This window comes from Melanotaenia boesemani, chromosome 9 (genome assembly GCF_017639745.1).
Source record: "Melanotaenia boesemani isolate fMelBoe1 chromosome 9, fMelBoe1.pri, whole genome shotgun sequence".
Lineage (NCBI taxonomy): Eukaryota > Metazoa > Chordata > Actinopteri > Atheriniformes > Melanotaeniidae > Melanotaenia > Melanotaenia boesemani.
Genome location: NC_055690.1, coordinates 25,409,523 through 25,421,173, shown reverse-complemented (window position 1 = coordinate 25,421,173; position 11,651 = coordinate 25,409,523). Strand labels below are relative to the sequence as shown.

General features: G+C 39.7%; 1 long non-coding RNA gene across 1 annotated transcript; it reads left to right on the top strand.

Annotated features, from left to right (window-relative positions):
* Nucleotides 1–3,400: 3,400 nt before the first annotated feature.
* On the top strand, nucleotides 3,401–3,883 carry LOC121646554. Its single transcript, XR_006011655.1, has 3 exons — nucleotides 3,401–3,515; nucleotides 3,625–3,793; nucleotides 3,824–3,883. It is a non-coding gene; the product is annotated as an uncharacterized LOC121646554 (long non-coding RNA).
* Nucleotides 3,884–11,651: the final 7,768 nt, after the last annotated feature.

The window sequence follows — 11,651 nt, the reverse complement described above, 5'->3', positions numbered from 1 at the left end:
CTGCTTTCCATCAGCCCTGCCACTATTGGGGCAGCTTGCGACTGGCTAGGTCAGGGAACTGGTGGTGGCAGCTCTGCTACAACCAGGCCAGTTGCTATAAACTCTATTACCTTTAAGCCAAGCTCCAGCTGTAACAGTCATCATCATCATAACAGTCATCATCACCATCAACCCAGACCCAGGCTGTAGCAGCCCAGCTACCATCAGCTCAGGCCTAGACTGTTGCAACCCAGATACCACCAAACTGGGCCTGAGCCTAAGTCGTAGCAGCCCAGCTACCAACAACTCAGGCCCAGGCCCCAGCTGTGGCATCCCAGCTATCACCAATCCAGGACCAGGCTGTAGCAATCCAACTACCACCAGCTCTAGAAGCCCAGTTACTATCAAGCAAGGTCTAGGCTCTGGAAGTAGCAGTTTAGCTGTTACTAGGCCAGACCTTGGCCCGAGTTGTGGCAGCCCAGCTATGAGTACCACCAGGCCTAGATTGGTTAATCAGGCCATTTTAAAAAGTCGGAAATGAAAGATATATCAAACTCTCTATCATTCTCAACTAGTTTGGGACTCAAGAGCTAAACCAAAGGGTATATTAGGTGGGCACTTGAATATACGTCTTAAACCTAAAAGTGCTGAATTTCAGCATCTTCTAAGTGACTCAAACTTAGACTTTCTTTTTATCTGAAACATGGCTTAATGAAAACTCACCAACTGCAGATCTAAATTTACTACAAACTGATTAAGTCAAATCTTCCTCATCAGCTTTTAACATAGACAAATAACATGTTGCTTATTGGCCTGTTTCTAACATGGAAAAAGACAGATGGGTACAGACAAGTTTAGCTGAGCAGCCTCAATATTGAAACATCCATATGTCACTTTTACACCATACGTAAAATTAACTAATATTTTTTCTATGATACTAAGAAATCATATTAGGACCCCCTGTATATCGAAGGCCGTTAAAAACAGTAGCTTTTATGTTTGGGCTGATATAACAGTACAACAATAAACCACAGCAACATTAATAATAAAATTAGGTTTAGACAACAAAGTAGTAGCAGGGTCATTATTACGGCCACATAAAAAGGGTCATGGAGAATCTAAACTAGTGTTCATCATAGTATGTTCGGATTTCAGTGTCCAGGCCACCAGGAACTGTCCGGCTTCTCCAGTGGGCCAGTCCAAGCCTGATGTGCAGCAATAAAAAACTGAGGATGCAATACAGTGATGCATCACAATGCATCGTTTAATCGAATCGTTGAAATGACAATTGTAATCAAATCGAATCGTAAGACCAGTGAAGATGAACAGCTCTACTAAAAACATACAAAAATACACATAAAATGAATGCAGAGCATGAGCAGAAGGCCGAAGCAGCATGTCCGTCTGCTTATTAACGTTGATCTTAAAGGATTCCTGAGGGAACACTGAGGAGAGATACCAAGAGGGTAATATTTTCTAAACACAATACTTCCAAAGACTTGATGAAAATGAAAAAATTATGAAAGCTACAGAAAGATACATTTTTCTATCTTAAACTATGAAAAGAGAGATATATTGACACCAGTCTCAGTTGACATTTATCTTGTTAAAAGCCTATTGGCAAATGGAATAACATCAACCGACCAGCACAAAAAAAGAAATTCATCAGCCAGTTTTTTTTTTTCCTCCCCAGTGCATTCGCAGAGAAAATAAATTAGAAAAACAAATGGTGCTGGTCAAGCCCAGAATGTCACAATTAAACAATTTCCTCAAAAACATATTTAGATTATATCTTTCTGTCTTCAGTTGGACGTCACACTCAAACACAAACTTCTCAAACTAACAGCTCCTCCAATATGTGTTTATTTATCAACAGCTGTCATCAATCCATCCTGTCTCTCCTCTCCATTCTCTACGAGTTTGTTTTAGTCTCCTCTAATGGCCTTGCTGCATAATTTAAATCTCAGGGCTATTTTCAGACACTTTGAATTATGTACATACAGTGTCTAAATGAGACCTGGAGGCAAACAGGAAGCGTTTGATAGCTTTACTGATTTTTTTTAATGCGTGTTCAATTTCAGAGAGTACATTCTGACAGCATGACATGTTTTCTTTTTTTTTTTTTTTTTTTTTATGCTGTCTCTGGACAAATGTTTGGCTAGTACATAAATAAGCAGAGTGTGGAGTAAATTAATGTGCATGTACCTACATCGTGCTTCTTTGTACAGTGTGAAAATAGTGTATCCTTATATCTATGCATCTGGTAGCCTGATACCATGCTTTCCAGTAATGCTGTAGAGATCAATCCTCAATGTGTCCATTAGTGAAGCAGTACAACCCTGTGAGATAAGCAAAGAACTGGATGCCAGCACTATCGGAGCCTGGCATAGTGAATGTTCTCATTCATCTAATCCTGTTCTGCCCCTTTGTCACCAGCACTATTGCCCCATTCACCTTTTTCTAACCTGCTAACATTTTGTGCTATCACACATATACACATTTCCAAACTTCACATCCTCATTAAACTAATGAAAAGCTTTTCTCCTGCTATTCAATTCAGCCTTCAAAGCCACACACAGATGCAACACAATGCACCGACACTGAGAAGGAAATAGAAAGCAAATAGGTTTTGTAAATTTCTTAACAAGATGTAAAACGGATTAATCTCGTCACAACCATATCTGTGTCAGTGAAGTTGGTTAACAGAACTGTTATGAGCTGTGACATGCTTTAGCTGAAGTGGTCTATTTTTAAAAAGATGGTGTATACACATACTGTATCTTGGATTCATCTGATGCAAATCATGCAATGACATACATACTAGCAAAGCTCACAACTTCTGTTTAACGATACAGCAGGTATTTAATCTTGTGTATTTGTTTTGCTGATGTGAAACGTGTTACTTGTTTTATCATATTCAGCCATTTAATTACTTTTATTAAATTTAATACAACAGCTTTAAGTTCAAATGCAAGCATTAATGACATGCAAGGTACTGTCAGCAGTGAATTATTTTTAGTTGTTAAAATTAAAACAAAAACAGGATTTAAATATGCTTAAGCTTCATTACAGAATTTAAAGTAATAATCTAGTCTCCATGATCTAATCGTATCTGGAGAAAAGTATTATTAAAGAGGTAGTGCACCATAAGTGTGTTGCACCAGGACTCAGCTCTGGCTCCCCTGAGCTCTCGGCAGGCCCAGTACTCCTCCTCTTGGCGTGGCTGTGTGCAGGGTGCTCCGGCACAGTCTCTGCACGTCTTATGAACATTCCTGAACATGCCCTTATTTGCGCTGGCCAGGACAGAACATGTCCTGGATGGGAGGGGGCAGGCGTCTTGCTGAGCCCGTTTACCCTCCCCGGTGGCTGTGCTCTAGGTAGGCCATCTCTTCTTCTTGGCGCCCAGAGTGAGCTGCTGGTGCCTGTGGAGTCGCACTGGGGGCAAAAGGCTTCTTTGCTCAAGTGCCCTTGAGGTCCGGCGGTTTCCCGTGACCGCAGTCGCTCAGACTGACGCTGAGACTAACATTTGCTATGCGGTAAGCTGGCCGAGCGAACGTCTGGTGGGGTGCAGGGGTTGGAGTAGGTGGCACTTTTCTGGGGAGGAACAGCTGTAGTGCTTAACCTTCTCGCTTCTTCATCTCACAGAGTTTTTGCATCGTGGCCATGGCTGGGCCAAAAAGCCCTTTCGGATCGACGGGCATTCTTTTCCTTTTGAGGCAGACAAATTCAGCCATCAGGCTCTCTCCTGAGCGACCATCAGGGCCATGGCTCTTCCAGAGGTCTGGACAGCACACCTGTGGAGACGCAGACAGAGGTCTGTCACCTCGCACAGTTCTTCCCACAGGTTTGAGGTCAGTGTGGTCGACATCTCCTCCTGTAATTCTGCCTGGTAGGCAAGGAGTAGTGATGCCGTAGTCATAGTGGACTTTTGAGTGGGACGGAGGTGGGACTCTAGGAGAGGTTTGACCGGAGGCAGGCAGGAAAAACCTCTTTGTTCCATGTCAGCCCAGTCAAGCTCCGACCCTCCCTGGATGGGGTTCTTGGCGGAAAGAGGATTACTCCATGACTGGGTTGCTTCCTCCAGGCATTCTGGAAAGACCGGCAGCAGCTGTTTGGTTGAAAATTTAGCTCTCAGGAGCCTCTTTCCCTTGTAGTGGGACATGGTGGTCTCCGGCTGGTCTTCTACAAACATCATGCAGGTCCACCGTTGCAATTGGGTTTGGAGGGTTGCTGCATGTGCCACCCGAAGGCATCAGCTTTGCAACCGGTGGAACAAAGAAGGGTTAGATATCTCCCTTGTCCTCTTCTGAACTGAGTCCGATACACTCTTCCCCAGAGTCAGAGTTGAGTCCCGCGAAGTCACCGAGCCCCAGAGGGCTGGAATTCTGTTTGTCACTAGAAAGAGATGGTCACATCAAGCTCTTATAGCGGGAGGAAGTTTCAGAGCAATGTTAGAAGTATCTAAAATTAACTGCATTACAGCCAAGCTGAGAGAGTCACAGAGACAAGAAATGACAGACTTTATTCATTACATGTGCAGTTAAAAACAGCTTTCTCCATACTAACATATGCTTGTGTGGTGTTCTTGCTGAAAAGCCTGGTGATGAAAGTGGAAAAGAAGGTGACGGAGAATTGTGGAGGAAAGAAAACAACTGGAGAGTAAAAGGCCAATTTTACAAGCATATAGGCGAACACTCATCTCTATCTATTCATTACTGTACAGTAATTAATTCCTGTTCTAATGCAAGTGAACGATGAAAGTAGAAATGTCAACATTAAGCTACTAAATGACATGTAAGAGACCATACATGTAAAGCTGTCAGTGATTTGCAAGGTCTGACACACTGATAACTGATATGATAAAAGTGGCACATTACTAAATATGATTTACCATCTTCATTATGTTTTGACACTTTGTGTTCAGGAGGCAAACATGTTTTGGAGCTCTACATGGCTGCCAGACACACACAAAATTGAAAACAAAAACATCAGCATATGTTCCAATGAAAAGCCGATGAAAGACAATAATCATCCAAGACCTCACTATCAATTCCCCTCTCCCAACTCATTTCAAAAGCCTCATCTTCCTTTTTCTCAACCCTCATCAAAGAGATTAATTGATTTCAAACTGTATATTTGGCTCATTAGCCAACTACTTGTGCGCATGTGAGGTTTAACAAGCGCTGCAGCAGGGGTTGCCCAGCCGAGAACGTGTTAGGGTTTGTCAAGGTCTGACTTAACTGCTTCACTACACCATTTGTCCAGTCCCTGTAGTGACGTGCTGCCTCATTGACTTCAGCAGGTATCATATTAAATGCTGTCTCTGTGTTTCATCTCTCCCTCATTAGTTAAGTTAAATCATCTCCCTAGCCAAACTAAACACTTGTACCCTGTTGTTCACATACAATATGTAAAAAAAGTAAAATAATAATAATAATAAAATTTAAAAAATGATCAGAACTAACCGTTTTCTTACATATTTTTTAAAGTTTGTGTACCTACTGTGGATGCTGTCAGTGGTAGACAAAGGTCAGCATGTGCACTCTAAGGTAATGCAGACCCATATGCAGCAAGCCATAGATCAGTAGATGTCAAAGTTATGCTGTAAAGCAACAAAATAAAAATATAATCTATGTGAAGGTTCTTCAACATGATTTAAATCAACAAAGAATGCAATTAGTTCTGGTTTTGAGGCTTGAGGTTGAAAAATGTTTTATATCCCCTCGGTTATAGCTCTAACAAATAAAGATTCAAAACTGGCTTTAATCCAAATAGGCAGACTTTAATTTAGCTTGTGTGCAATAACAGATCAATATTTATAAACCACAAAAGCAGTTCATGGACAAAACAAAGGCTTGGGCAATCAACTCCAATTATTTACTTGTCTAAATGTAATTAAGTTTTGAAGTAAACAACACAATTTGGGGTATTTTCCACATTTTTCAGACTATTAACAGGGTGATATTACAAAAGAGGCATAAAATCAAACTTCTAATCAGCATAGTAAGCCAATTAAAGGGGTAGTGCACTCAAAAATGTGTTTTTTTTTTTTAACTGTAAACAACACAGTATTACTTAATTGTGATGAATACCACATATACTGTTAAAATTTGTATTTTTTAAAATTTATTTTAAAACTGGATTTTGTGGGTTAAAAAAATGGCTCATAATGCCCTCTACAGGATAAAACCAGGTTATGTTTTTTGTGACATCTACTTCGTGAGAAATTTTTAAAAAAACACACAGCCCCTCCCTCCAGATGCAAACAGATAGGTCCTGCCTAGCAGGCTTAGAAAACTACACCCACCAACGCATATGAAGGGATGTGAATTTATATGGTGTAGATTAGCTAGTTTTGGACTTCTGTTCTTTCACAGAGCTTCTGATTAAATATTCTTGCAATGGGACAGAGGGTGTAAAAGTAACACCGGACTTTATTCTTTACCTGCTGATTCTCATCTGGTGACATACAGCAGTTCACATCGTAGCAGCAGCAACATACAGCTGCACTTTCTGCAGCTGCAACAATCTGCTGTGAGTCTCCACAGCTTTCCAGAATCTGCTGGAGTTGCTGACAGTGCAACAGCGCTAATTGCTCAGACTGATACGGTTCAGCACCACCTTGTTCACGTGTAGCTGAGGAGACTCAGGAGGAGGAAAGTCTTCCACCTCAAAGACCGCTCCGTAGCTACTTTGTGAAACTCACTTTGCATCTTCCCAGTGAGCTGAGCTGCTGTCTGTCAATCATTTCTGCTTGTGTATCCTGTCCTACCCACTCTCCGACCCCTGATCACCCCACACCTAGCCCAACCCTTGCAGTTTCAAGCATTTTTTTAAATTCGGCAGTGGGTGGAGTTATGGAAAAAGTAGGTTGTGTAGTTATGCATGTTTAAGGCCTGGTACAAAAATATATTTTAGGATTAATAGGTCAAGTTTACCTTCATGACAACTGTGAGGGTGTGAATTTTTTTCTAACTCATCTGTTTGGATGTAATTTAATCTTGAAATTCTGCATAATTAGGGGCGTGTCCTTTTGATTAACAGGTATCCAATATCAGCGGCAAGAGGGGAACGTGCAGCACAACCATGGTTTTTAGCCGGCTAACAGCCCACCTTAGCTTTAGCCTGCCTATCTCCATTAGCTGGGTAGCTACTTTTAGCTTGGTTAGCTACAGGCAGCTCGGAGTTTGATGTGTGTCAATCATCCACCCCCCCTTTCACAGTCCCCCTCTCAGCTTGACTTCTTTGCCCATTTTTGGATTTTCTGGGAATGACGACATGTGTGACGCTCCTAAAATGGCGACGGTGGGAACCGCCCAATGAGCTTCAATTCAGCTCTTCAGAAACCTACGTCACGGAGGTTCCATCCATATTTTATATACAGTCTATGGGTTCAACAAGCAATGCACACAACTCCTTAAAAAATGCAAATATCATGTGGTTTGTAAAGAGGAGAGAATGGTAAAACCAAGCCAAGGATTTCATATCTACTGGGGATATAATGCTTCCTATTTCCAAATATCTCCACTTCTTTGAAGATATGATTCAGGTAATGCATCTTGTGCAGTACTATATTTAATGTTTATATCACCACTACCATGGGAATGTTTGGAGTTATTCGTTTACTGACAAACCAAGAAGGCATATGGTCAGCGTCACAAGACTGCCTCCTAATACCAGGTTTTCCCAGCTCTCTGCACAGGCCTGCTGCACATGATTATATTTTGGACATTAGTCTGGTAATGTGCTCTGGATGGTGTGCACCACACCATACCTTAGCCTTGACACTACAGCTTTAATTTGATATTGCACACACACAATCATCTAAAATTGTCACTCAACAGCTTTCAAGCACTGAGCTTTTGATCTGCCACTTTATCAATTTTCTGCTCTGTCAAAACCCATTAGCCAGTCAGAGTCTGTTACATGGGTGTCAGGAAACAGAGAAGGACATACAGGATCACCGAACACAGATCACATGCCAGTGTAAACATGGACGGGAAAGAGATGGCTTGACCAGTATAAAGTGCAGATAAACGCTGGGTAGAGCACAGAAAGGAGTTCAACCTTTTACTGCTTACCTGGCTGCACTACAACTCTCCTCTTTAATGGTGTTAAAAAAAAGTGCAGAACAAAAAATTACCTTTGTTTTCTAACCTAGTTTTTAATGCAGATTTGGGATTTCAATGCACATGTTCAATAATATACCTTTAGTCTTAAACTAAATTGTCTGTCTCTGTGATATATCTGTGCTGAGGTTTTTCTACTGGAGCAAATGCAACAAACTAGATGTCATCATATGGTGTTGTAATATATATGAACTGTAAAAGGCATGCACTTGTGTATAATGTTGCTTTCAAGCTGCAAGTGCATGGGAGGTGCAATATGCTTTGCAAGGTGTTTCTTATTCACACTAATGGTGTTGGGGCAAGAGGTTAGCCTGACACCGGATACATCTCAGGGTTCTTGTCTAAGGACACCGTGTCCCTGTGTGTTACATTTTTTTTTCTTTTTTTTTCATCCCTTAAACATGTGTACATGTGAAGCATAAAGGCTGGACTTACAAGAGCACATGTAGTTCAGGTTGTTTTTCTGTTTTCTTTGTGTGCAGCTTTCTTTCTAAGTAAATAGCCCCAGATTCTTGGGGTGAATGATGCATGTTTAAATCCTTGATCCCAGATGCATAAATTATGCATATCCAAGCAAAAAAATGTGTGCGCTCCTTTCTCACAGATGCTTCATAGGGAAAGAAATAATGTGAGCGAGAATGGTCATACCTCAGGCATATTTCAGAGGGATGCTATATTTTTTTTATGTAGATGAGGGTAATGTGATCAGGTCAAGATTTAATAAGAGGAGAGAGACTTATACTGAAATGTTTGAAAATTCAGATAGAGACAAAAGCTGCTCAAGGAGTGCTATTAATTAGCTAATGATGACTGAAATTGAGTGGAAGAAGAGTTAGCAGATGTGTGCACTGTTCTACAGTGGCTAAAATTTATGAAACAGAACGAGACACATATTATAAATCTTCTTAAATTTGATTAGAAAGTTTTTAAAGTGAATCAGCAAAAAAATTAGCATATAAAAATATGAGCAGCATGTTTGCCTAATTGGAGAAAATGCTTCAATCATACTAGCTCACCATTTCTGCGTTTAGGTACCTATGTTTCTATTACCTGCCAGCTGTGCGATAATGTTGTTAACAGATAAAAAGCAGATAACAAACAACAGACTAAAACAAACAAAAGACAGACAAATGAAAACAAAAGTAAAATCAGCCAATATGTTATTAAATGAAGAAATTCAGGAAGTTTTCATGCTGGTAATGACTTCTGCTTTATGCTTAATTTCATTTTGCCTGTGTTTTGTTTTTAAAAGTATGCATGCTGGATCAACACAAATTTCATTTAAGGGAAATGCTATTAAAAATATTATGTCTGTTCAAGTTGTTTGAGGATACCTTTGAAAAGAGTGACAACAAATGGTTTGTAAAAGCAGTTAAAAGCATTCCTAAGAAACTTTTTTTAAACTGAACTTTTTCATGAGATGAGGAGGGAATATAATGACAATTTATCTTCTGAGGTACCTTAATGACAGAGATTGTTAAAGTTTTAAACAGATTTTAATAGCCCTGTTCACCAGAGGAGACAAATGATGGAGTAATTTAATGACTGATTAAGTTCTACTGAACCATTAAGTGTTCTTACCAGCAAGGCGAGAGAACTTAAGTGGAAAGAAGTGTCAACTCTTCTCTTTAGAAGTTAGTTAATTGGTGTATTTTCATCATCACTGCAGTTCTCAACCCAAGTGCTGATTTTACCAGCATGTCCAAATGTTGAACTTCTTCCTTATCTTCCTTTTCAAAAGCTTAAACCTGAGTAGACCGTAAGCAGTGAGCTCTCCCCTTCTACCTTCAGTCTCATTGTGCATGAATCAAATGACTGAGTCTGCCCTGTTGCAGAAAGGGTCTTTATTGTTAAAGGCAAGCCATAAATTCTCATTAAATGCATCTTTGCCATAAAATAAATAAATAAATAAATAAAAAATCTTTGGGTGCATGACTATGTCAGCACCAAGGAAACAATCCTTACAGTATATCAATTTAGACAAGCTTCCTGAGATGAGTTTTTGGCAGTCAGGCTGTCATAACAGATTGCATATTAGAGAGCGCAGGTATCACATGTGAACAGTAAAGCTAAAGTGGTGCACCTCAAATTACTGAGTAAAAATAGCAGAAGACAGCTGACAGTTTCACGGGTCTAAAATAAACTGGTGAGCTTCCAAGATTTATATTTAAAAATGCTTTGTGTTTTTCTTTTGTAAACTCAGCCAAGATTTTTTGTTTGTTTTGTTTATTTTTTTTATCATGTGTCCCGCCCCCACACACACACACACACACACACACACCCTCTCCCTTGCTTCCATATTACTCCTGGAGCTACATCCTCTTAAATAAAGTATAGGAAGTTGTATTTTATTGTAAGTCTTTTTCACTCTCATCATCTCAAAAGCCTGTGCTGAATACAAGCAGAGCCATTTAAATACGCTATCAGCTGCAAACCCACCTGAGTCTTACTGAAATAATCCAAATAAATTTTAAAAGGCTTGGAGGCAACACATTTGGCTGCAAAAGTTGTAATGTTGTTTAATATTTCACTTACAGTGAGCCAGAACTTCCAGGGTTTATCAGTTTTTAAAACATTTTCAGTTCAATCTTTGTACCTGACTATTTCAGAGTTACGTGATCTTTTCGCACAACTTAACACTGACCTATGAATCATTCAGGCATTAAAACATACAAATAATAACATATTGTATTGTGTGGGTGTGCATGGTGTATGATCATTTATTCAGCTGCTGTTTGTCTTGACTGTTGAGAAGAGATTCTGCTTGAAGTTTTTCCCCTAGTGAAAAGAGATGTTTTTCTATGCAGTTGTCCACCACATGCTCAGGACAGATAACTGAATCAAAGGGAAGACTTGACAGAATCAAATGGTTTCCTTAATCACCCAAGTATTTCATGAATTGGTCCCATAAATACAAATATTATGAATTGGACAGATTATTTAACCACTTTGGTTTCATTTAAATCTAAATGAATGAGTGAATTTGACTGAATTGGGTTATAATTGAACTGGACTGTTAACTTAATTTGTGAATTGGTGCTATACAAATTAAGCTGAATCAAGATAATAAATTCCAGTGTTGCTGATAATGAAACCGAATGAAATCGGTATCACTGTTAATCTGTTGTGGCATTATGTTGTATATTGTTGAGAAACACGACACATCAATCATATACTATCTGACATCTGTTGTAGCAGTTATATATAATCATATATATAATCATGAGAGCATGCATGTGTATATGTCTGTGTGTGTCACAAGCCAGAAGGAAACCAGTTAAAGCCATTCATTCACATTGCCCACAAATCAATAAGCCTCTGTCCCCTGATGAGTGGAGTGCAGATAATAGTGATAGAAGACTGTCCTAGAAACAAACGACTGTTGTCTACTGAAGAAAATTACACACAAACACACAGAAAAAATGTGTGCTGTGTATTTGAATCTCTTGTCATCCAAGTGAGTGTTAGTCTACTGGGTGTTCTTCACAGAGATAAATATTCTGTACTCTGACATGTCACACAGGAGCTTCTTTGTCTGTTGGC